This window comes from Bidens hawaiensis, unplaced genomic scaffold, assembly GCF_021521415.1.
Source record: "Bidens hawaiensis isolate Kalapana, Puna unplaced genomic scaffold, B.hawaiensis_p1.1 tig00065419_1, whole genome shotgun sequence".
NCBI classification, from domain to species: Eukaryota; Viridiplantae; Streptophyta; class Magnoliopsida; order Asterales; family Asteraceae; genus Bidens; species Bidens hawaiensis.
Window position 1 is genome coordinate 7,846 of NW_027501672.1, and position 22,288 is coordinate 30,133.

General features: G+C 35.0%; 1 pseudogene; it reads right to left on the minus strand.

The window, feature by feature from the left end:
- Positions 1-773: 773 nt before the first annotated feature.
- Positions 774-15,308, minus strand: LOC143604513 (uncharacterized; annotated as a pseudogene).
- Between the last annotated feature and the right edge of the window lie 6,980 nt (positions 15,309-22,288).

Below are 22,288 nucleotides of genomic sequence, written 5' to 3' on the forward strand. Positions count from 1 at the left end.
GACAAGTTTGATCAATTCATTTAAAAGTGTTAATTTTTTAAATAAAAATTCACATTATTACAACTAAACCATGATTTTATGATTTTTTTTCTTTTTTTTTTAAGTTAGAGCCAACCTCATTGTTTCTCTTCGTAATCAAGAATGTCAAAACAACATTATAGTCCCTCAAGTGTAGTTAAATTGGACATTAACCACCAAAATCGGTTATACTCATTATTGACTACAAATTTGGATTTTTACTTGCTCTTTATTTCAACAATTCAAAATTATTTTTATTTAGCTAATGTAATAACAACCGAAATAATTAATTGAACTTATTTATTGCTAGATTTCAAGTAGCTCTGCACCATGGGGTGCTAGCAAACCAAAATTATCAAATGTGAAGGGTATAAACACGTACGTGTTAGCTGTCAAGACACGTTTCTTACGTTTGATCACCTTGCATGAAACAACTTTTAATACAGCATGACTCATTGTATCGGGACATTTTAGATATAAAACGTTAAGGTTCCACTATATACATTTTGTTGTTTGGAGAACAAGCCAAGCAATTCAAAATTCAAAAGGCGGGGGAATTATAACATACCAAAATGACGAGTACAAAATTATTCTGAAATAAGCACATATATTCTTAAATCACATTTGTTCATAGAATAGCAAAGTAGTGATTACATCAAAACAAAAGGCAAGTAGGCAACAAGTTGCGCCGCTACCCATTTTTGAATTGCAAAACCCATTCTTAAATACTTATGAGAATTGTATCAACATGTTGCTTACACCTTTGGCATTTTTGAGTATGGCCTTCCTGGGAACACTAACTTTTTGAAAAACTTTAATATCCGGAAGGCGTGTCCCACTGCTAGAAGAGTCACTAAGACAAACCATACAAACACGATACCACACACTACATATGAAAGTGTGTGTGACTCGATATTTGGTGTCAAAGCGAATATGGAAATCACATAAGTTAACGACATAGAGGCGGTAGCAACCCACATAATAACCATCAGAATCCACATGAAAAACCGACCCTTCAAAAAGTGTAATCCACTAATCAGTAACAAGATAATGCTAAGAGTCGAAACAAAGCCAACTGTGTTGGAAATTAGGAAAGTATGGTATGCTATCTGATAGTCATGTGCCATGACCGCATATCCAGCCTTCTTGGGTGGATCCGTAGTTAAGTCATCATCTTGCCAAACGCCACCAGGAGGATTAAGGCCTGCTTGAAAGGCCATGGTTGCTATTAATGACGCCACCACCATTAACGTGTTTCTCTTCTTGTCTAACCAATCATCATTTTCAGCATTCATTTGGAGTTTCGAAAAATTTGATGGATATATTAGCCATGTTAAGTCATCATCTGGAGTTTCGAAAAATTTGTTCGAGCAGACTTTCACTTTCAGCATCAATCACTCGTGCTTGCATTAGAGCCACTATGATTTCTTGATCTTTCACATGTTTCGGACCTTTAGCTAATATATCCATCAATCCTTCCCTATTTGAGGCATTCATTTCTATTGTAGTATTCGATAGCAAGTAGTTTATGGTCTAATTACAAATGTTCAAGATAGGAGCAATTAGTCATACTATAAATTGTATTTTATTCTTTAAAAGAATTCTTAAGTATGGTAGATAACATGCATGTTAATATTCGTACTAAAAGATTCCAAAACAACCGAAATTCGTATCGATGAATAATATTTTCTGAATGCCCGAAGTAATTCCTGAGTGAGCCCGGTGAGGGGCGGCCTAACTTTCTAAGAAGGGGTGGAGGCATGTTATGTGATAATTAGGGTTTTGTTCCTAGTATAATAGAAGCGAATTTTGCTTTACATTGTGTGTTCGTTATTTTGTTCGTGTTCTTGGTATCGATTCAATCCTTGAATTGGTATCAGAGCCTCGTTAAAGAACTGAACAAATAGCTAGATCTGATCACTGTCGTCGCCGAATGAGTTGGAGCCGTCGTTGTGATTAGTTTGCCGCAGCCGAACAAGGAGCCGCTGCCACCACCATCGATCCGATCGATTAAGGTAGATAGAAGGTAACTTGGCCGCCAAGTTTCGAGCCGTCGTCAAGTTTATTGACCAAGAAATCATTCAAACAGGAGGTTTGACTGAAGTCGGGTTTTACAACACATAGAACTCGTTGTTAAAGTACTCATGAAGAAGGAAATCAATAGGAGACAACGTTCCGCCACGAAAGGGTAAAGAATCTGGGCCATCATCCGTTCAATGTCTGATGCTTTCACCCACAAAATACAGTTGATCTCTACGTGTGAAGACCGTTCTTCATATTCACATGGTATGGGATGCCATAGATCCGGGTTCGGCCGATTTAGAGATGAATGATCTCGCGATGGGGTTGTTGTATCAATCGGTGTCCGAGTCGTTGATCATGCAATTTGGTAATCAAGGAACCGCCAAGAAGATGTGGGATACCATAAAGACTCACCATGTCGGAGTTAAAAGAGTTATAGAATCAAGATTGCAAACGTTGGAGTCGGAGTTTGATCGGTTATGGATGAAAGACTCGGAATCGACCGATGAATATTCCGGTAAGTTGTCCATATTAGCTTCGAAATCCACGGGTTTGGGTCAGGTAATCGAGGAGCCAAAGTTAGTAAAGAAACTTCTGAACAGTGTTCCAAGGGAAAAGTATATTCATATGGTAGCATCCCTCGAGCAGTACTTGGATCTCAAAACCGCAACGTATGATGGCGTTGTTGGCCGGTTAAAAGCTTATGAGGAGAGAATCGATGATGATCAAATCCGTTCAGGTTCGGGTAATCAAACTAAATTATTGTATTCTAGTTTTGATTTAAATAATCATAAGGGAAACGAAGGAAGTCGATCCCTAGGTCGCGGGAACCGAGGGCGTGGCCGAAGCCGAGGTAATGGCCAAGATCGAACGAAATTGACCAGTGAGCAATCAAACCAAACTGAGGGCAAGGAGAAGGTCAAGAAGGATCGATCTAAAGTTGTTTGCTACCGATGTAACCAGTTGGGTCACTTTGCATCGGCGTGTCCTAATAGAAGTGGTAAGACACATGAAGCCCACGTAGTTGAAACTGAAGTAGCCGATAAGGCTTTTCATATGCACAAAGTAGTCTTTTTTAAACGAAGACAGTCTAACACCTAAGAGGTCGAAACCAAACCGGTGGAGACCGACATGTGGTACTTGGATAACGGTACTAGTAATCACATGCCGGGAAGTAGGTCGTTTTTCTCATAATTAAACGAGCGGATTACCGGGAAAGTCAGATTTGGTGACGGGTCATATGTTGAGATTCGAGGCAAGGGATCTATTTTATTTCAAGGAAAGAAAGGCGGTCAAAGGTTGTTGACCGAAGTTTATTATATACCCAAGCTCAAGAGTAGCATCCTTAGCCTTAGACAAGAAACCGAATTCGGGTGTGATGTTATGATGAAGGGCTAGTGTTTGACTATGTTAGATAGTAGCGGGGTTTTATTGATGCGGGTTACTCAATCATCCAACCGACTTTATAAGATCCGTTTGAAAGTCGGGCAATCGGCTTGTCTTCAAGCCAAATTGGTGATGATGCATGGCGTTAGCATGCCCGGTTAGGCACATCAACTTCGAGTCGATGAAGATGATGGCCAAGAAGCAAATGGCGTACAGGTTACTAGATATCGTAAACGAGAACGAGTTATGTGAATCATGTTTGGTCGGGAAGCAAACCCAAAACTCGTTTCCATAGAGTGCATCTTATCGAGCCTCGCGAGTTATGTGAATCATGGAGAACTTATGTGGGCCGATCACACCGTCTATATTGGAGGTAATCGGTATATATTTGTACTAATCAATGATTTTTCTAGGTACATGTGGTCCTTAATGTTGAAAGAGAAAATGTAACATCCGTTATGTTTCAGTTCCGAAAACTCAACTCGTTTCAAAATTTTGATATAATTCGATCCGCATTTATTATTGAAAGTATTGAATTTCATGTCATTTATAACTCATGTTTAAGATTTTATTGTTATGATTTTTATTTCTGATGTTTACGATGTTACGAACCCGATGGCAAACTCTTTTTCATATATGTTCTTCCCAAATTTTATTTTATCAAAAGTCCATGGATTTAAATTTCTCAAAAAACAAACTTTCTTTCTTTTGACTCTTTTTGAAGATATTTCATGAACCTGGACATGTCTCTATCGTCATTCATCATTTGACTCATTCAATTGAGCCAATTCTATGATTTTCACCATAAGACTCGCCTTATGACTAGCCATCAATTTAATTCGTTTTGACCTTGTTTTTAACGATTCTTTGCCTATATATACTAGCCTCTACTTCTACAAATCTTGCATCACAACTCATTTAACTCCCAAATATATTCTAGCTCTCTAATTTGTGCAAAGTCCAAGTTTGACCAAGGAAAGTCAAACCGCCCAAGTTCAAGTTTATTCTTTTTGTCTTGTGTTCACTCCTCGGGTTAGTATGCTGATTTTTCTGCGAGTTTAGTTTGTTTAGGATATTATGCCATATTAAAAATATTTTCAAACGGCATTCATCCAACTAAAAACGAACTCGACTCACTTATGTTTATTTTGGATAAAGTTTGATTATTTTTCTGCATATAACTTTTGAAACATAAACTACTAAAGTTCTAACCAAAGAATAATATTTTTACCATGACGGAAATGAACCCGACATAAAAACAGGTTCAGGTCCGACTAAAAACGAACCACTCGCTTAAACCGTTTTCTTACTTTTTAGGCCCGTCTAACTTTCTTGAACGGCCGAACTCATAAAAATTGATTAACAAATAACTCGCAACCCAAATTCTTAATAAATTTTACCAACTTGGGTATTTTTACGTCAAAAACATTACTAAACCAATTATAGAGGGAAAATATATTTTTCGTTATAAACTCTAAGAATCCAAACTTTGAACAAAGCCTATCAATGTCTTTGATATTTTATTTTATGTCCATTATTTCGAATCTAGAATTCATTTCGTAGGACCGTTTGCCGCTTTGAATAAAACTTGTCCGGTTCAACTCGCTTAAACGCTTACTTTGCTTCACTCGCTTACTTTAACAAGTGATTTTCATAACCCTTTTTACTTTTACACATTTTGGGGTGTAGCACGTTAAAAACTTTTATTTGTTAGTTCATGTTTCATGTTGTAAACTAAAATTCACACGTGTGTCTTGTATGTATTTATTTCGTATCATATTGCTTGTAAATTATTTGATTATATGCTAGTTGTTTACAGTTTTTGTTGGTGGAAGAGACTCATACACATACTTAAACGCAAAGTGTGAGGGTCCGACGGGACGTACCTGCGTCGCCTATTCTTCCACATTTGTTGGAACGTTTGACGGTATTATTATCATTATCTATACTCCAAGTAGTTCGGCGAACAGGGGTTCCTTAGTAGATTTGACTTATGTCAAGCGAACGGGAATATCATGTATTTAGTTTTTCTTACTTTATGATTGAGATGTTACATCTTGACTTGTGAATTTTACACTTTTCGTATTATATACATATGCAAAACTTTATGAATTCTCACCAACATTATTGTTGAAAAAATATATTATTTTAAATGTGCTACAGGTTGAAGTTTAATTTGAGGATTGAAGATTAGATAGTTGGACCATTAGGTTATTATAAACATATCATAATGAAATTCAAAGTTATTGTATTGTTATTTGATTAGTGCCAAATTGTGTACTTATGATTTAATGAAATGAAGTAATTATGTTTATCACATTAATAGTGCAATGAGCTTGTGGGCAATCTATGCATACCTCCCCAACATATTCCGCTCCAGCATCACACGCCGAAGGTTGGGGTGTTACAGAATAGTGAAGCGTTTGAAAGATTTAAATGGTTCGAGGTGTTAGTCAAGAACGAAACCGGATCGATTATCACAACTCTCCGAACAGATAGGGGAGGAGAGTTCACTTCACTAGCATTCAACCATTTTGTGAAGAAAGCGGGATTGCTCGACAATTGACAGCTCCTTATTCGCCACAACAAAACAGTGTCACTGAACGTCGAAACCGAACCCTAATGGAGATGACGAGACGTATACTCAAAGCGATGGGTGTACCGAAGTACATATGGGGTGTAGCGGTACGTCATTCAACGTATATTATTAACCGGGTACCAATGAAGGCTTTATAGAAGCAAACACCGTACGAGAAGTTTAAGAAAAAGAAACCAAGTCTTGAGCATATTCGGGTGTTTGGATGTAAAGCATACGCAAAGGTTGAAGGGGAAAACATAAAGAATTTGGATGATCGATCGAGACCACTCCTTCATCTTGGAACCGAGCAGGGGTCTAAGGCCTACCGGTTATGTAACCCGACAAACCGTAAGATTGGTGTGAGTCGTGATGTCGTTTTTGATGAATGTGTTAGATGGAATTGGGAGAAGTCAAATGAGATCGAAGAAGAGGAACCGGGGATGTTCAAAATGGTTTGGGTAAACTTTATTGATATCGGAACGGGTCCGATTAACCCAACCGAGCCTGATCTACCCGAATGGGCCTCACTCGACGACCGAGAACGACCCTAAAGAAAGCTCTACTAGCGGTCCGGAAAGCCCAGCTAATAGCAACCCATTTACGGGTTCCGATAGTGTGCATGTTGGCTCAATCGGAAGTCCATCCTCAGCCTAATCTCCACAAACCAGCAACGAATCAGTAGCCCAACCGATTTTGAGGAGATCGATTCGTGTATCGGTAACACCAAGACACATTAACGAATATGTTTTGCTTTCACATGATGATTGTGAGCATGTTTTGCTAGCAATCAATGATGAGCCGAGGAGTTATCTCGAAGCAAAAGAATCAAAGGGATGGATGAAAGCAATGATGGCAGAAATTGAATCCATCAACAAAAACAAAACATGGACTTTGGTTGATAAACCAAGTGGCGTAAAACCCATAGGTTTGAAATGGGTCTTCAAAGTCAAGAAGAATGAAGATGGAACGATTAACAAACACAAAGCTCGTTTAGTGGTAAAGGGTTACGTGTAACAACCTGGAGTTGATTTCGAGGAAGTATCCGCGCTCGTGGCTAGAATCGAGACCATTTGATTGTTGATGGTATTAGTAGCTTCTTATGGTTGGAAAATTCATCATCTTGATGTCAAAACCGCGTTCCTAAATGGTAAGTTAAAGGAAGTTGTTCATGTAACTCAACCGGGGGGTTTTAAAAGAAAAGGTGAAGAGCATAAGGTTTACCGGCTTTCGAAGGCCTTATACGGGTAAGGCAAGCACCAAGAGCATGGAACACGAAATCTGATCAGATCTTGAAAGAGATGAAGTTCATAAAGTGTAAGAAGGAACAATTCATATAGCAAATGAAGGGAGGCAAATTGTTACGGTGTATGTTGATGATATGTTCATGACCGGAACGAGTACGAGTATTATACACGAGTTCAAACAAGGCATGTCGGCTAAGTTTGGAATGTCCGATCTTATAAAGTTAACATATTATCTTGGAATCGAAGTTACTCAAAGTGATTCCGGGATAACGATTAGTCAAGAAGGATATGCTCGGAAGGTTTTATCAATGACCTGTTTTACTATTATTAACCCGACTCAAGTACCAATGGAGTTTGGTTTGAAGTTTTGCAAAGCCGAGAATGAAGAAGAGATTGATGCCACGGCTTATCACAAGATTGTGGGATGTTTGCTGTTTTTACTCCACACATGTCCTGATTTGTAATATTCGGTCGGAATTGTGAGCCGTTACATACAAAGTCCAAGAAAACCACATGAGTTAGCAATTAAACACATACCGAGGTACGTTCAAGGAACCGCTAGTTATGGGTTAAGATATGAACATAACAGGTCAAGAAAGTTGGTCGGTTCTCATAGTAGTCACTACGTGGACGAAGATGATGGATGAAGTACCACGGTTTATGGTTTCTATTACGGGGCTTCACCTGTTGCATGGTGTATGCAAAAACAATCCACGGTTGCCTTATCTTCATGCGAGGCCAAGTACATGGCAGCCTCCGCAGCGGTTGGTCAAGCCGTATGGCTTCAAGAATTATTCGGAGAGATTTTGTTGTTTACACGTTAAAAACTTTTATTTGGGGTGTAGCACGTTAAAAACTTTTATTTGTTAGTTCATGTTTCATGTTGTAAACTAAAATTCACACGTGTGTCTTGTATGTATTTATTTCGTATCATATTGCTTGTAAATTATTTGATTATATGCTAGTTGTTTACAGTTTTTGTTGGTGGAAGAGACTCATACACATACTTAAACGCAAAGTGTGAGGGTCCGACGGGACGTACCTGCGTCGCCTATTCTTCCACATTTGTTGGAACGTTTGACGGTATTATTATCATTATCTATACTCCAAGTAGTTCGGCGAACAGGGGTTCCTTAGTAGATTTGACTTATGTCAAGCGAACGGGAATATCATGTATTTAGTTTTTCTTACTTTATGATTGAGATGTTACATCTTGACTTGTGAATTTTACACTTTTCGTATTATATACATATGCAAAACTTTATGAATTCTCACCAACATTATTGTTGAAAAAATATATTATTTTAAATGTGCTACAGGTTGAAGTTTAATTTGAGGATTGAAGATTAGATAGTTGGACCATTAGGTTATTATAAACATATCATAATGAAATTCAAAGTTATTGTATTGTTATTTGATTAGTGCCAAATTGTGTACTTATGATTTAATGAAATGAAGTAATTATGTTTATCACATTAATAGTGCAATGAGCTTGTGGGCAATCTATGCATACCTCCCCAACATATTCCGCTCCAGCATCACACGCCGAAGGTTGGGGTGTTACAGAATAGTGAAGCGTTTGAAAGATTTAAATGGTTCGAGGTGTTAGTCAAGAACGAAACCGGATCGATTATCACAACTCTCCGAACAGATAGGGGAGGAGAGTTCACTTCACTAGCATTCAACCATTTTGTGAAGAAAGCGGGATTGCTCGACAATTGACAGCTCCTTATTCGCCACAACAAAACAGTGTCACTGAACGTCGAAACCGAACCCTAATGGAGATGACGAGACGTATACTCAAAGCGATGGGTGTACCGAAGTACATATGGGGTGTAGCGGTACGTCATTCAACGTATATTATTAACCGGGTACCAATGAAGGCTTTATAGAAGCAAACACCGTACGAGAAGTTTAAGAAAAAGAAACCAAGTCTTGAGCATATTCGGGTGTTTGGATGTAAAGCATACGCAAAGGTTGAAGGGGAAAACATAAAGAATTTGGATGATCGATCGAGACCACTCCTTCATCTTGGAACCGAGCAGGGGTCTAAGGCCTACCGGTTATGTAACCCGACAAACCGTAAGATTGGTGTGAGTCGTGATGTCGTTTTTGATGAATGTGTTAGATGGAATTGGGAGAAGTCAAATGAGATCGAAGAAGAGGAACCGGGGATGTTCAAAATGGTTTGGGTAAACTTTATTGATATCGGAACGGGTCCGATTAACCCAACCGAGCCTGATCTACCCGAATGGGCCTCACTCGACGACCGAGAACGACCCTAAAGAAAGCTCTACTAGCGGTCCGGAAAGCCCAGCTAATAGCAACCCATTTACGGGTTCCGATAGTGTGCATGTTGGCTCAATCGGAAGTCCATCCTCAGCCTAATCTCCACAAACCAGCAACGAATCAGTAGCCCAACCGATTTTGAGGAGATCGATTCGTGTATCGGTAACACCAAGACACATTAACGAATATGTTTTGCTTTCACATGATGATTGTGAGCATGTTTTGCTAGCAATCAATGATGAGCCGAGGAGTTATCTCGAAGCAAAAGAATCAAAGGGATGGATGAAAGCAATGATGGCAGAAATTGAATCCATCAACAAAAACAAAACATGGACTTTGGTTGATAAACCAAGTGGCGTAAAACCCATAGGTTTGAAATGGGTCTTCAAAGTCAAGAAGAATGAAGATGGAACGATTAACAAACACAAAGCTCGTTTAGTGGTAAAGGGTTACGTGTAACAACCTGGAGTTGATTTCGAGGAAGTATCCGCGCTCGTGGCTAGAATCGAGACCATTTGATTGTTGATGGTATTAGTAGCTTCTTATGGTTGGAAAATTCATCATCTTGATGTCAAAACCGCGTTCCTAAATGGTAAGTTAAAGGAAGTTGTTCATGTAACTCAACCGGGGGGTTTTAAAAGAAAAGGTGAAGAGCATAAGGTTTACCGGCTTTCGAAGGCCTTATACGGGTAAGGCAAGCACCAAGAGCATGGAACACGAAATCTGATCAGATCTTGAAAGAGATGAAGTTCATAAAGTGTAAGAAGGAACAATTCATATAGCAAATGAAGGGAGGCAAATTGTTACGGTGTATGTTGATGATATGTTCATGACCGGAACGAGTACGAGTATTATACACGAGTTCAAACAAGGCATGTCGGCTAAGTTTGGAATGTCCGATCTTATAAAGTTAACATATTATCTTGGAATCGAAGTTACTCAAAGTGATTCCGGGATAACGATTAGTCAAGAAGGATATGCTCGGAAGGTTTTATCAATGACCTGTTTTACTATTATTAACCCGACTCAAGTACCAATGGAGTTTGGTTTGAAGTTTTGCAAAGCCGAGAATGAAGAAGAGATTGATGCCACGGCTTATCACAAGATTGTGGGATGTTTGCTGTTTTTACTCCACACATGTCCTGATTTGTAATATTCGGTCGGAATTGTGAGCCGTTACATACAAAGTCCAAGAAAACCACATGAGTTAGCAATTAAACACATACCGAGGTACGTTCAAGGAACCGCTAGTTATGGGTTAAGATATGAACATAACAGGTCAAGAAAGTTGGTCGGTTCTCATAGTAGTCACTACGTGGACGAAGATGATGGATGAAGTACCACGGTTTATGGTTTCTATTACGGGGCTTCACCTGTTGCATGGTGTATGCAAAAACAATCCACGGTTGCCTTATCTTCATGCGAGGCCAAGTACATGGCAGCCTCCGCAGCGGTTGGTCAAGCCGTATGGCTTCAAGAATTATTCGGAGAGATTTTGTTGTTTACACGTTAAAAACTTTTATTTGGGGTGTAGCACGTTAAAAACTTTTATTTGTTAGTTCATGTTTCATGTTGTAAACTAAAATTCACACGTGTGTCTTGTATGTATTTATTTCGTATCATATTGCTTGTAAATTATTTGATTATATGCTAGTTGTTTACAGTTTTTGTTGGTGGAAGAGACTCATACACATACTTAAACGCAAAGTGTGAGGGTCCGACGGGACGTACCTGCGTCGCCTATTCTTCCACATTTGTTGGAACGTTTGACGGTATTATTATCATTATCTATACTCCAAGTAGTTCGGCGAACAGGGGTTCCTTAGTAGATTTGACTTATGTCAAGCGAACGGGAATATCATGTATTTAGTTTTTCTTACTTTATGATTGAGATGTTACATCTTGACTTGTGAATTTTACACTTTTCGTATTATATACATATGCAAAACTTTATGAATTCTCACCAACATTATTGTTGAAAAAATATATTATTTTAAATGTGCTACAGGTTGAAGTTTAATTTGAGGATTGAAGATTAGATAGTTGGACCATTAGGTTATTATAAACATATCATAATGAAATTCAAAGTTATTGTATTGTTATTTGATTAGTGCCAAATTGTGTACTTATGATTTAATGAAATGAAGTAATTATGTTTATCACATTAATAGTGCAATGAGCTTGTGGGCAATCTATGCATACCTCCCCAACATATTCCGCTCCAGCATCACACGCCGAAGGTTGGGGTGTTACAGAATAGTGAAGCGTTTGAAAGATTTAAATGGTTCGAGGTGTTAGTCAAGAACGAAACCGGATCGATTATCACAACTCTCCGAACAGATAGGGGAGGAGAGTTCACTTCACTAGCATTCAACCATTTTGTGAAGAAAGCGGGATTGCTCGACAATTGACAGCTCCTTATTCGCCACAACAAAACAGTGTCACTGAACGTCGAAACCGAACCCTAATGGAGATGACGAGACGTATACTCAAAGCGATGGGTGTACCGAAGTACATATGGGGTGTAGCGGTACGTCATTCAACGTATATTATTAACCGGGTACCAATGAAGGCTTTATAGAAGCAAACACCGTACGAGAAGTTTAAGAAAAAGAAACCAAGTCTTGAGCATATTCGGGTGTTTGGATGTAAAGCATACGCAAAGGTTGAAGGGGAAAACATAAAGAATTTGGATGATCGATCGAGACCACTCCTTCATCTTGGAACCGAGCAGGGGTCTAAGGCCTACCGGTTATGTAACCCGACAAACCGTAAGATTGGTGTGAGTCGTGATGTCGTTTTTGATGAATGTGTTAGATGGAATTGGGAGAAGTCAAATGAGATCGAAGAAGAGGAACCGGGGATGTTCAAAATGGTTTGGGTAAACTTTATTGATATCGGAACGGGTCCGATTAACCCAACCGAGCCTGATCTACCCGAATGGGCCTCACTCGACGACCGAGAACGACCCTAAAGAAAGCTCTACTAGCGGTCCGGAAAGCCCAGCTAATAGCAACCCATTTACGGGTTCCGATAGTGTGCATGTTGGCTCAATCGGAAGTCCATCCTCAGCCTAATCTCCACAAACCAGCAACGAATCAGTAGCCCAACCGATTTTGAGGAGATCGATTCGTGTATCGGTAACACCAAGACACATTAACGAATATGTTTTGCTTTCACATGATGATTGTGAGCATGTTTTGCTAGCAATCAATGATGAGCCGAGGAGTTATCTCGAAGCAAAAGAATCAAAGGGATGGATGAAAGCAATGATGGCAGAAATTGAATCCATCAACAAAAACAAAACATGGACTTTGGTTGATAAACCAAGTGGCGTAAAACCCATAGGTTTGAAATGGGTCTTCAAAGTCAAGAAGAATGAAGATGGAACGATTAACAAACACAAAGCTCGTTTAGTGGTAAAGGGTTACGTGTAACAACCTGGAGTTGATTTCGAGGAAGTATCCGCGCTCGTGGCTAGAATCGAGACCATTTGATTGTTGATGGTATTAGTAGCTTCTTATGGTTGGAAAATTCATCATCTTGATGTCAAAACCGCGTTCCTAAATGGTAAGTTAAAGGAAGTTGTTCATGTAACTCAACCGGGGGGTTTTAAAAGAAAAGGTGAAGAGCATAAGGTTTACCGGCTTTCGAAGGCCTTATACGGGTAAGGCAAGCACCAAGAGCATGGAACACGAAATCTGATCAGATCTTGAAAGAGATGAAGTTCATAAAGTGTAAGAAGGAACAATTCGTATAGCAAATGAAGGGAGGCAAATTGTTACGGTGTATGTTGATGATATGTTCATGACCGGAACGAGTACGAGTATTATACACGAGTTCAAACAAGGCATGTCGGCTAAGTTTGGAATGTCCGATCTTATAAAGTTAACATATTATCTTGGAATCGAAGTTACTCAAAGTGATTCCGGGATAACGATTAGTCAAGAAGGATATGCTCGGAAGGTTTTATCAATGACCTGTTTTACTATTATTAACCCGACTCAAGTACCAATGGAGTTTGGTTTGAAGTTTTGCAAAGCCGAGAATGAAGAAGAGATTGATGCCACGGCTTATCACAAGATTGTGGGATGTTTGCTGTTTTTACTCCACACATGTCCTGATTTGTAATATTCGGTCGGAATTGTGAGCCGTTACATACAAAGTCCAAGAAAACCACATGAGTTAGCAATTAAACACATACCGAGGTACGTTCAAGGAACCGCTAGTTATGGGTTAAGATATGAACATAACAGGTCAAGAAAGTTGGTCGGTTCTCATAGTAGTCACTACGTGGACGAAGATGATGGATGAAGTACCACGGTTTATGGTTTCTATTACGGGGCTTCACCTGTTGCATGGTGTATGCAAAAACAATCCACGGTTGCCTTATCTTCATGCGAGGCCAAGTACATGGCAGCCTCCGCAGCGGTTGGTCAAGCCGTATGGCTTCAAGAATTATTCGGAGAGATTACTGGAGAGTCGTTACAAAAGATTGTGTTGAAAATTGATAACACATCTGCTATAGCACTCGTGAAGAATCCCGTTTTTCATAGTCAAACAAAACACATTAAATTCCGGTGTCATTTATTCGAGATTGTGTTAAAGATGATGAGATCAAAGTTGAACACGTTAGTGGTAAAGTTCAAAAGGCCGACATACTCACGAAAGCTCTCGCGTGAATCAAGTTAAAGGAGATGCGCGAACTGCTTGGAGTTAAAGACATTCCTAATCATGACTCGGAAATTAGGGGGTGAATGAAGGCCAGAAGTAATTCCTGAGTGAGCCCGGTTATCTAAGAAGGGGTAGAGGCCCGTTATGTGATAATTAGGGTTAATTAGTTTTCTTGCTTGCCATGTGGGTTCTCTCTATGTATAGATTATAACTAAGTAGAGTTTAATCTATGAGAGTTATTGCATTATGGTTTTTGAGTTATATTTCCCTAGTATAATAAAAGTGAGTTTTACTTTACATTGTGTGTTTGTTATTTTGTTTGTGTTCTTGGTATCGATTTAATCCTTGATTTTCTATATATGAAATAATTAAAAATCAGATCTTTTTATACATAAAAGTTACAATAAAAACAACTAATACTAATGATAAAACGTCAATAACTATCCTAATATTCAAAATAGAGATATAACGACGAGTAAAAAACTTAAAATAAATAATAAAAACTATAATAGATAGTAAACTCTGGGTAACAATTACCTCAATTTGTTTGTCAGCAACAGCTAGGTGTAGTATAGTATTGCCATCAGCATCTTTAGTGTTTACGAACTCATGATCACCCACAGTTTCCACTAAAAGCTTCAAAACCTCAAGTTGGTTATGTTTCACACACAAGTGCAAGATGGTGTCATGTTGCACCATGGCTCTTGCTGCATGGCGTTGAGCTTGCACCAGCTCTGTCACAACTTCATGGTGTCCATTAATGGCTGCAAGATGAAGCGGGTTCCTCCCACGCGGTCACACACAAGGCATGCCTCTGGGTTATCCGATATCAGCAAATTAACCATTTCAACGTGGCCTTTTGCTGATGCGATATGAAGAGGCACACACTTTTGTGCATCACGTCCCATAGCAAGGCAGGGCTTTCGGTTTACGACCTCCTTGACAAAATCCACATGTCCAAGGATGGATGCAATGTGTAGAGGCGTGTCGCCACGGCGGTCTAGGGTAACTCTATCAAGAATTAGTGGATCTTCTTGAAGCAACTTTAGCAAGGTGTTTAGATTTCCATCTAAAGAAGCTTCATATAGTTTCTCCATCCTCTCTAAGTTTCTCAAATGTAGAGAACACATATTTGCTCACCGAAGAAGGTGTACGTGTCTGCATATGTATAAACTTCGGAAAGAATAATATAGCATTTTAATATTTAGATGAAAGCTGGCTTTATGTATTTTTCTGAAATTCAATTCAAAGTTTTTCTTCTTTACCTTAATCTCATATATGTTGATCACAGAAGGATGGCATTAAAAAAAACACGAGAAAACCTATTTAGGATATCAGTATGTGTGTCTTTCATTTGCTTTTGATATTTTTGGGTTTCTAGCCCTGAAGGCTGCAAATTTTCTTAGCAAGGTTCAGTGTGTCGGACATGGTACTTTTTCGGCTCCTAAGTCCCAAAGCTACATTTTTAGTAGGATTGGCTTTGCTATTCAAAATGGGGTTGCGGCGCAGCTTATTGATTGTTTGCTTGCTACTTTATTGTAATTGTTTTGAGTTTTATGTGGAAGCTTTTTATTTTGAAAAAAAAAATGATTTATTTGGATTAAAAAAATTTAACATTGAATTCAAAGTTGCCTAAAAAATGGATACGAATATAGTTATTTGAACTCAGTTTGATTTAAATAAATGTATTAAAATTCAGTCGCTTTGATTCGAGATTCATAAATTCGATTCAAAATTCTTTTCAAGTATTAAATCTAATTCAAATATTCAAAATTTGATTTCATATTCATTATTTGAATCGACTTAAAAACGTATTTTGAGCTTTTTTGTTTCAAAGCTAATAATAAGCTACTCTCTAGTTGAGTGGGTAACTATTCAATGGAAAGATGTTAATTGAATAATTTCATATTTAATGTTGTAAAGAATTAATATACGTAAACAAGACGCTGACGTGTTTAAATTCTTCTAGAGGTGCTTACAAAAATTATTGCAAAATGACATATCTGCATCAGTCCTGTCCATGAGAGATCAAGTAAGAAATATCATTTTTGTCGTACATGCAGAATCAATAATTCATTTAAATATCTATATATATTGACTAAGACTTTTTGTTAGGATTTTTTGCAAATTGGTTTAACCATCTATATGTATGTTAAAACAACATGTTTTGGTTTTTTTCTATTGGTTAATTTGATTAATTTTCATAAATACAAAACATTTTTAGAATTTCTTGATAATATAATAATTTAAAAATAAATTTAAAATTATCAATATCATTTTAAAACTTAATTTACATTTATGTCTATTAACCATATGTTACTTTATAATTTTAAATTCATTTTGAAACCTAATTTGCATTTATGTTTATTAACCATATATTACTTTGTAATTTTGAATAAATGAAAAGAAAAGACAACATGGACTTCTATCATGACTATCTGCTAAAAGTTCAACTTTGTATGCATATATTTCTAAAAGAATAAAGATGTCTTTCAACTATAATTAGTTAATGTTCTTCAATCAAGATGGACTTTTATAGATAAATTTTATGTAGATTTCAACACTTTATTACATCTATATGTATATATCTATTAAAACAACATGTTTGCCCATTTTCTATTGGTCCATTTGATTAATTTCCATAAATACAAAGCATTCTTAGAATTTCTTGATAATATAATAATTCAAAAATAATTTAAAAATCCCCTATATCATTTTGAAACTTAATTTGCATTTATGTCTATTAACCATATGTTACTTTGTACTTTTGAATTCATTTTGAAACCTAATTTGCATTTATATCTATTAACCATATATTACTTTGTAATTTTGAGTAAATGAAAAGAAAGGACAACATGGATTTCTATCATACAAATATATCTATTAACCATATAAACAAAACGGAGCCTAATAATCTTCTTCTAGTATTTAGTATTTGAGTCGATAGCTTCTGTCTTCAGTCAGTCTCGTATTCAAATTATACAAATATTTAGTCGTTCAAACAAAAATAATATCGTAGTACAATTGTCCGAATAACAACCTAATGGGTTTGGATCAATAACAAAATAACTAAGATTAAAATTAAAATTAATTCTGATAAGCTTCATATTTTGTATTTTGGAAATTCCAAGTCTACTCTGATTCTATTGTCTTAAGTCGTTGGGGGAATTTATTGCACGTTGCTTCGTTGAACAAGTATAAATACATTTTGCTTGGGAAAAAAAAAGAAAGTATTAATATTTGGAAGAAAGTAGGCTTTCTGCAAAATTTCTTTCAGGATGCATTCAGAGTTTTTCTTCTTTTCCTTAATCTCATATAAATCGGTCATAGAAGGATGGCGTTATAAAATTCAAATTTGCTAACAATGACTGTTCATTAGGTCGTTTTTGGGGTTATTTGATATTTTAATTTATTTGGATTAAAAATTTTATTGCTAATTCGAATTTGACTCGAAACATATTTGAATAAAGTTATTTGAACTCGTTTGAATAAACGTATTTGATTCGGGTGATTCGAGTCGCTTCGGTTCAAAATTCATAAATACGGTTTGAAAGCCGAATTGAAATTCTCTTTAGATAAAAACTTAATTTGAATATTCGAAATTCGGTTTCAAATTAATTATTATTTAAATTCACTTAAGCTATTCCGATGGAGTCGGTAACTATTCAATAGAAAAATATTAATTTCATATTTAATGCTGTAAAGAATTAATGCAAATCGTATGCTTGTTTGATTTTGGTATGAGTAATGGTTAATGTTTTTTAAAGGGCATTTTCTGTCACATTACCATCATCTTACGTCCACTACGTCCCATAATGTCACATGGGATGGTAAATGATTCTATAATACCCCGTTACATATGACATCGTATGCACTAATTTAAAGAGGCATCAATATTACTAAACCAAAGTCACTTTGCCACCACCTTCTATTGGTTTGAATTTTTTGTCTAAAGCTGCTTACACAAAAGAAATGTCGCACCATGACATATGTGCATCAGTACATGAAAGATAAGTAACAAAAATGACCATTTTTTGTTGTACTTGGATAAACTTATAAGAGTTGATTTAATTATCTACAGATATATTAGCTTAAACATTTTGCGAAAATTTTGCAAATAGGTTACCATAAGTATCATCATCATCATCGTACTCAGTATATCCCACCAATAGCAATGCTATGGTAGGGTCTGAGGAGGGTAAGATGTAGACAGCCTTACCTCTATCCCATAGGGATAGAGAGGCTGCTTCCGGTGAGACCCCCGGCTCGATAGTAGTTTTGAATCAAGCCTTGGACATAAGACACATAACACTCAATCATCGGGACACCGGCTGATTGGTGCATGTGCCCTTGTCTTTCGGCTATCAACGCCACCACATGATGCCTGAGGTTACCATAAGTATAATAACAAAAAAAAGAATATATTATTTTAATTTGCATAACTAAATATAGAAAGAACTAATATTGTATTTAATTAACTAAACACACGATGTAGTGTTAAGACTTTGAAGAGTAAAGAAATGTAAGAAAATGATTGTACGTTGGGTTTTGATGGGTTAATCATCTCATTTATGTTTAAAGTCGTTTAATTATAAGACTTTTCCATGTGTAGAGGTACGTCTATAAGAATGAGTGAGTCCCGAAGACCTTATGCGAGTATTAAAAAAAGGACCACTAATATAAACTTTTATATATAGGACATGTAAAAGCATTCTCGGTCTATTTTCCATTTTCATCTCTATAATTATATTAAAAATATCATTTTTTCTCTCTCATTTTCAATTAAATAATATTTTTTATACTTTTATTATTACAATTTTTCTCTCATTCACTCACAATCACTTTCAAAAACATTAAAATATTATATAGATGACTAGTGTGTTTCTCCAGATTTAACCATGAACATTAATATTTTCTCTCTTCTCCTTTCACAACCACTTTTAACCATCTCTAAAAAATGAATAACCCCCACACATAATTTGGAGAATCCATTACTTTTATTGGTGACCTCTTAGAAGGTCATGACACTTTTTAAGTAATAAAGAAAAAGATTAAATCATGTTCACACTACAACCTGGGTTGCAACCCCAACCTAGGTTGCAACCCTTTTTTTAATTAAATATTCTTTTGTTTCTTTCTTTCAAACAATTTGCTTTTTATATAATTTGAGTTTTATTTAATAATTTATATTATTTGACTTATTTCAAAAATCTAAAAACATAGTCTTGTTTATTTTATTTTTATGAATATTTCGATATCAATTTTATTAGAAGCGGAGCACTTTTAAAAATAGGTATTTTTTAATATTATTATATATAAAATTTTGTTTTTTTAATAGTTGTAAATATTCAAGATTTTTTTAATAGAATTATGATATTATCTTTTTGAATGATTTTTATACTTAAAATAATATTGTTTGAAAAATATATATTTTTATTAATTTTCTACATTTTATAAAATAAATTAAAAGCTAATAAGATATATGTATTAAAATAATTGGTTTGGGTTGCGTTGGGTTGTGAATAAAAGTGAAAAGCTGGGTTGGGTTGGGTTGGGTTGTGTAGGAGGAAGAGAGCGAAATTAATTTTTTATTAAAGAGTTGAGTTGGGTTGGGTTGTGAATTAAAGTAATGCTCTAAAGAATGAAAACCAGTTTGAGTTGAGAAAACCGATGAAAACCTTATGTAATATTTTTTTTATTTTTTTTACATATGTATTATATGTTGTTACATTTAATACAAGCACATCGGAAAAAAATTAGTTTTGTAATTTTTATACATTTTTTAACTTTTAAACATATTTTTCAGGAGAGAGAAAATGTAATTTTACTTTCACTTTTTTTATTAATTTTAATTGTGAAACACAAGATTCAAACTTTAATTAAAAACATGTAGTTAAGAATGAGTTTTAGAGTTTTCTTAACTCAAGTAAGTTATTTTATCATAACCCATATATGTATATGCTTAAGTTCATTCGAGAAGTCATTTTAGTGCGGGAAATCAATATGGAACACTAATTTAATTACAAGTTTTAAATGTTTAAAAATAAATAAAAAGTTTTAACTACAAACATTGATAATTTCTCACTTTAATTAATACAACTATTAAAACTATTAATTTCTCTTTTCAATCAACATAACTAAGCAAACTAAAATAGTTTAAAAAAATATAAAAATAAAACAATTATAATTATCTATTAAACTATAATAATTAAAAAGATAAAAATATTTAATTTATTTTTATAATTTTTTTTATCCTCAATCTTCATTTTATTCTACATAAAGTTAGAAAAACAATTTATTCAAATACTATAATTTCTTTCTATTTAAAAACAATTTCTTCCAACTTCATTTATCAGCATCCATCAACGCGTAACTTTTTTTTTAATAGTCATCAATAAATATTTTCTTTCTCTATTGACATACCTATGAAAGCCATTGTGATCGATGTCTAATACAAAAAGTATCCATGTGTCCATTAAATATCAATAATAAATATACAACTTACACAAATCAACCCTATACAAAATTTTTAGCACAAAAAACGTATAACATACACAAATTCATGCAACCTACTTATGAAATTTAGAATCAACAGCTATATAAACTACACAAAAAGTATCCATGTGCCCATTAAATATCAACAATAATATACAACTTACACAAATCAAACCTATACAAATTTTTAGCACAAAAAATGTATAACATACACAAAAACATGCAGTCTACCTATGAAATTTAGAATCAACAGTTATATAAACTACACAAAATTAAATATATCCTACATGTGGACATTAAATGTTAACAAAAGTATACAACTTATACAAGAAATATATAAAAATATACTACATTTACAAAAACATATAACCTACACTTGTGTTTTTGTATAAAAACATATAATGTACACATAAACATCTAACAAGCATGTGAATTTTAGCATCAACAATTATATAAAGTACAGTAAATGCATATAACCTACACATGTGTATTTTAAAGCACAACTTTCAAATGTTTTTGTTAACATTAAAAACACATGTGTAGGCTATGTGCATTTTTGTGTAGGTTATATATAACTGTTGATGCTTAAATATAAGTGTAGGTTTATGTTTTTGTGTAGGGTGTATATTTTTATTGATATTTAAAATACATATAACACATGTGTAGAATATATATATATATATATATATATATATAGGGGTGGGTTAAAATAAAAAGAGATAGTTTTCTAGGAAGACTATGAATAAATCATAGTTATTGGATCATGTTAATCAATGGTTGAGATTTAAAATTAACAAAAACCGACATAGTTTCCTAGAATTATTCTTTTACCATAAGTTTTAATGACAAATGTCAAAAATCTATTGATTCTTACAATTCCTAAGAAACTATTTATTCTTATTTAAACCCTTTTATATATATATATATATATATATATATATATATATATTCCATGTGGGTTAGGTTAAAATAAAAACCCACCTGAGTTGTGAAAACTCTAGAAACACATTCTCAACCACATGTTTTTAATTAAAGTTTAAATGTTGTGGTCAACAATTAAAGTTAATAAAAAATGTAAACATATATATATAACATTTTCTCTCTCCTTAAAACATATATAAAAATTAGTAAAAAAATGTTAAAAAATAGCAAAAAAATATTTTTTTTAATTTTTCGATATTTTGTATTAAATGTAACAACACATATTACGTGTGTAACAAAAAAAATGATGTTACATAGGGTTTTCACGGGTTTTCACAACTCAAATGGGTTTTCATTTTATACTTCCCCTATTCCATGTAGCCTATATATATATATCTGTTGATACTAAATTACATGTGTAGGCTATATGTTGTTGTGCAGATTATATATTTTCTTATGCTAAGAACAAGTATAGTTTGACTGTAGGTTGTATATTTTTTGTTATATTATAATATAAACATGTGTAGGATTTTTATTTTATTTATTTATTATATTTTTCATCACAATATAACTATGTGTTAATTTATGTATGTATGTTAATTGAGAAAAGTTATATATTGATTGCTTTGAAGAAAATTACATGTTGATGGAAATTGATACA